Here is a 6000-nt window from a genome sequence, read left to right on the forward strand (position 1 = left end):
GCCCATATTGATTGGGGTTCATTTAAGAGAAGCTGTCAGGGAGAGCCTTTAATATTGACGACCACTGTTTGTGTGAATGTGTACTTCTGCTTTTGCCACGTGATTTTTGTGTTTTTGATTCGTCTATAATGTTTGGAAGATTTTAGATCTATTTTACTGTACTTGTCAGGTTAATTCTCATCAGTTGGGACCGCAATGGAAATAAGTTAAATCAATTGAATTTTTTTTTGCGTTATCCCTACTATTTTTACTTTTGGAAATCGTTGAGTTTGCTTTTCTTTCATTTAGTTTTTGTAATAAGACGTTTTTGGAAATAGTGAATAAATCAACTCAACTCAAATCAAAAACACTATTTCCCGCTCCGAGCAGGAATAAAAGGGGGCGTGTTTTGACATGAAATGGACAGTCCTTTAGTGCTCACGCACCGCATAGGTAGGCAAGTTTATGCGCCTTGAGGGTGCACCCTCGCTGAAAGGCCCTAACTATGTCCGCCGAGCTCGTTGATAAAAGTTATAGACTCCAAATATTCTACATTAGAGAGTCCTGAGAGTCTTGAATTGAGGACTTGGAGAAATGTGGCACTGAACCTCTGGCCCGGACTTTGGGCTTGAAAATATTTGGATGCAACCGGGTGCGAAAATGGCACTATTTGGCCGTTTTGCAGAGGGATGGATTTGAAAATGGCTACTTTCCTGGGCAGGGACATTTTCTTCATTTTAGGGGTGGTCTGCTTCTGGTGAAAATTTCTCCAAAATTCATTTGTCCACCCCCCCCGAAAATTGAAAGGAAAATGAAAGGAGACGTGTCGATCATCGTATTTCTCTGCAGCCTGGACACCTGTGAGAGTTGTGAGTATTTTTGAAATAATTGCGAAGTGTGGGGATTTTCATTGCTGTCTATGGGAATTTGTTTGTAGCGGTCTTTGCGTGCTCGCCGAACGCGTGTTAGAACCCGGTTGGAAAACTTAGTACCCCCGTCTTTCTTTCGCCGCTGAGGGTGCACTTCGGCTCAGGGCGGATAACGTTTCAGTCACTCAGTATTTACACAGCAACATTCTGTTCAGTAAGCTGAATGACTTTGTTATCTCCTTAATTAAGATGAACAGCAAAAAACAGTATCTCTGAGATGGCCGAGTGGTTAAGCTTGCGGTTATCAGATCGTTAGACGGTGGGTTCGTCAAATACCAGCAGTACCTTAGCCTAACGGATAAGCTCTGCGGCTGGCACTGTCCGCGAAGTCCAGGTGAGCGCCTTAGTACAGGTTCGAGACGTTATGGCCCACTCGGCGGCCAGGGCTTAGGGGCTTGTCTCGTTTCCTCCCTTGCATGGCCGCTCGAACCCTTTTGGGGGTTAAATGGATGGGCAGGGAGGAAGTGCGGTGGGCCGGGAACTCCGAGATCCCAGAAGAGTCCTATATGGAAGCCGGTAACTGCGATTCCTTGCGAATTTCAGGAGTCCGTGCGCCTGAATGCTTGGTCAACACCGCATAACTTTTGCATTTTTCCCTCACCACATTTTTTTTCCACGTCCCTGGGCGCAGAACCCACAAGGCAGTTTTCTAGGTTTGAATAGAGTAAGCAACAGGACTGATGTTGATTTAGTTTCATTCGTGTTTTAAATTTTCGACGGTGAAACTGATCCCGACCGTGTTGGGTCCATTTCTTCTCAGTGATCTCAGTATAAAAACTGTCCGGCGTATAATGTTTATTATTGGTGATTCAAAAGTAAGAGATCCAGGAGTGGCACAGGCGGGCGGCACTCGCCTTCCCATTGTATTGATGGAAATACATTTTCATTTGTTTAAAACAACAACTTTCGTTCGCTTTCAACTGCAGAGTAATTGGATATTTTTCAAGAACAATTCTCTCAAAAAAGACGTCCCGTATCTTCTTGGGTTACCCCCAAAAGTTGCAACAAATGCGTTGCATCTGCCGCCCCTGTTCTTGTGAAAGGTTGATCCATCACTTTACCCTAGTCAGACAGGTCTGCCCTAAAAAATACAAGCAGGGAAATAATGAAATAAACTCGAAAGAAATTAACAATCCTAGTTGCTGGAATTTCAACCACAAAAACCGACATCGAGATTGCAATGGATGTCAAATCAGTATTAGCTTTTGGTTTCACCCCATTGTGGCCTGAAAAGGCGCTTAGGCGATCCTGTCCCCCCCCAGGTAACTCACGTTATACTTAAGTTTGATCGGGCTGACTGAAACTTAATGTTGTCATTTGAATTAATCCGTGCCTCATTGGCCATCAGTTTAATATCGGAACTCGGAGTTAGAAAAATGGCATAGTCAAGTAGCTCCCTTTTCAAACTCAATACTTCCCAAATGTACCTGTTATTTCAAACAGGTTTGATGAGGGCATAAAACCAGACCCCTCCTTCCCCAAAAGTAATTCGACAAACACGACTGACATACAAGAAAATGTCAAAGTGATCATAATCCTACAAAACATGCAGTTTTACTAGTTAGTGCCCGAGTGTCTCACACACACAAAGACGGTACACGTACGTAATATGCAACCCGTAGCTTGAGGGCGCTATTTCAAATTTACGTGGGAGAGGATGCGTTTCACCAAATGGTTGGATTTCTGCACGCGCGCGAGCTCATTAATAATATGTGGTCCCTCGCAGTTTTTACAATAAGACGTGCCATAATCAGGAGGGGTCATAGAAATATTTCTATAAATCCCGAATTTGGACCGGTAGCTTCCAGGTCGGGGTATTTCTTGGACACAAAGCCCCAAGAAATATAGAGGCGGGCGGCTACCTTCAGAGCCGCGAGCGCATAGTTTTACTACTATTTTGGGAGAGTCTTCGGGGAAAGGCCAATAAAAATCTTTTTTTCGCTGCTAACCCCCATCACAATGAAACGAAAAGTAATCTTCTGGCCACAATCTTGAATTTTCAGCAAAAAAAACGGAGGCCAACCTCTTCCCGAGAGTCAACAGGCGCGCCGTATCGGTCTGATTTTGCGCTGTTTTTTGCGAGCGCGTATTTGGCGTAGTACTAGTGCAACCATAAACGCATAGGCCACCAGGTCCTATTCAATTAAACAACTTGAATCTCCGCTCCCCTTGGTTTTTTCGTTTTTTTTTTAACGATTTTCATGGATCACCGCCGGACTGGACTGTAAAAAAAGGGACTAATGGGAAAATGCAAGGATTTATAAGAAGAACCACAATGGGGAAGGTCTACAATGTTGAAAACGAATTATAATATGACAGAAAAAGTGCTCGGTCGACCACATCTTTACAAATTATATATAACAGGTTATATATAACATCTTTACAGAAAAAGAATCTGCTGTAAAAGAGGTACTCTCTACAGGACAGTGTGTCCGGAGAGCCATACACCACACATCAGATCACCACACAGCACGTGTTATTTGGCAGAACTATTGGGTTAATGATTGGGCTGTCATTTCATGCTAGTAAAGGAAACGAGAGACCCCCCCCAAAAAAGGCAAACACGGCGAGTCTTTCATGTAACACTGCGAAAGAGTTGGGACATGTAGGCAGGTGTATCAAGTGGGACGTCACTTAAGTTTTAACTAGGTCCACTGCACATGCACTGCGTGCATATGGAGTTACTTGTATACGCCCAACTTCAACTATCGACCGATGGGAATCTGCAAATTCTGGCGCATCCGCGTGTATGACCAAGTTAGTCAGGATCCGGATAGACGTGGTCCGGGCACTCGCCCATATTGATTGGGGTTCATTTAAGAGAAGCTGTCAGGGAGAGCCTTTAATATTGACGACCACTGTTTGTGTGAATTTGTACTTCTGCTTTTGCCACGTGATTTTTGTGTTTTTGATTCGTCTATAATGTTTGGAAGATTTTAGATCTATTTTACTGTACTTGTCAGGTTAATTCTCATCAGTTGGGACCGCAATGGAAATAAGTTAAATCAATTGAATTTTTTTTTGCGTTATCCCTACTATTTTTACTTTTGGAAATCGTTGAGTTTGCTTTTCTTTCATTTAGTTTTTGTAATAAGACGTTTTTGGAAATAGTGAATAAATCAACTCAACTCAAATCAAAAACACTATTTCCCGCTCCGAGCAGGAATAAAAGGCGGCGTGTTTTGACATGAAATGGACAGTCCTTTAGTGCTCACGCACCGCATAGGTAGGCAAGTTTATGCGCCTTGAGGGTGCACCCTCGCTGAAAGGCCCTAAATATGTCCGCCGAGCTCGTTGATAAAAGTTATAGACTCCAAATATTCTACATTAGAGAGTCCTGAGAGTCTTGAATTGAGGAATTGGAGAAATGTGGCACTGAACCTCTGGCCCGGACTTTGGGCTTGAAAATATTTGGATGCAATCGGGTGCGAAAATGGCACTATTTGGCCGTTTTGCAGAGGGATGGATTTGAAAATGGCTACTTTCCTGGGCAGGGACATTTTCTTCATTTTAGGGGTGGTCTGCTTCTGGTGAAAATTTCTCCAAAATTCATTTGTCCACCCCCCCCCCCGAAAATTGAAAGGAAAATGAAAGGAGACGTGTCGATCATCGTATTTCTCTGCAGCCTGGACACCTGTGAGAGTTGTGGGTATTTTTAAAATAATTGCGAAGTGTGGGGATTTTCATTGCTGTCTATGGGAATTTGTTTGTAGCGGTCTTTGCGTGCTCGCCGAACGCGTGTTAGAACCCGGTTGGAAAACTTAGTACCCCCGTCTTTCTTTCGCCGCTGAGGGTGCACTTCGGCTCAGGGCGGATAACGTTTCAGTCACTCAGTATTTACACATTGACATTCTGTTCAGTAAGCTGAATGACTTTGTTATCTCCTTAATTAAGATGAACAGCAAAAAACAGTATCTCTGAGATGGCCGAGTGGTTAAGCTTGCGGTTATCAGATCGTTAGACGGTGGGTTCGAATCCCAGAAGTGACTTTTTTATTTTGCCGACGCTTGCTGTCAGTAGCTATAAGAGACTCCAATTCACCCCCGTCAAATACCAGCAGTACCTTAGCCTAACGGATAAGCTCTGCGGCTGGCACTGTCCGCGAAGTCCAGGTGAGCGCCTTAGTACAGGTTCGAGACGTTATGGCCCACTCGGCGGCCAGGGCTTAGGGGCTTGTCTCGTTTCCTCCCTTGCATGGCCGCTCGAACCCTTTTGGGGGTTAAATGGATGGGCAGGGAGGAAGTGCGGTGGGCCGGGAACTCCGAGATCCCAGAAGAGTCCTATATGGAAGCCGGTAACTGCGATTCCTTGCGAATTTCAGGAGTCCGTGCGCCTGAATGCTTGGTCAACACCGCATAACTTTTGCATTTTTCCCTCACCACATTTTTTTTCCACGTCCCTGGGCGCAGAACCCACAAGGCAGTTTTCTAGGTTTGAATAGAGTAAGCAACAGGACTGATGCTGATTAAGTTTCATTCGTGTTTTAAATTTTCGACGGTGAAACTGATCCCGACCGTGTTGGGTCCATTTCTTCTCAGTGATCTCAGTATAAAAGCTGTCCGGCGTATAATGTTTATTATCGGTGATTCAAAAGTAAGAGATCCAGGAGTGGCACAGGCGGGCGGCACTCGCCTTCCCATTGTATTGATGGAAATACATTTTCATTTGTTTAAAACAACAAATTTCGTTCGCTTTCAACTGCAGAGTAATTGGATATTTTTCAAGAACAATTCTCTCAAAAAAGACGTCCCGTATCTTCTTGGGTTACCCCCAAAAGTTGCAACAAATGCGTTGCATCTGCCGCTCCTGTTCTTGTGAAAGGTTGATCCATCACTTACCCTAGTCAGACAGGTCTGCCCTAAAAAATACAAGCAGGGAAATAATGAAATAAACTCGAAAGAAATTAACAATCCTAGTTGCTGGAATTTCAACCACAAAAACCGACATCGAGTTTGCAGTGGATGTCAAATCAGTATTAGCTTTTGGTTTCACCCCATTGTGGCCTGAAAAGGCGCTTAGGCGATCCTGCCCCCCCCCCCAGGTAACTCACGTTATACTTAAGTTTGATCGGGCTGACTGGAACTTAATGTTG

Source organism: Acanthaster planci, linkage group LG04 (assembly GCF_054643075.1).
Source record: "Acanthaster planci isolate LZ-2023a linkage group LG04, COTS_SCS, whole genome shotgun sequence".
NCBI lineage: Eukaryota > Metazoa > Echinodermata > Asteroidea > Valvatida > Acanthasteridae > Acanthaster > Acanthaster planci.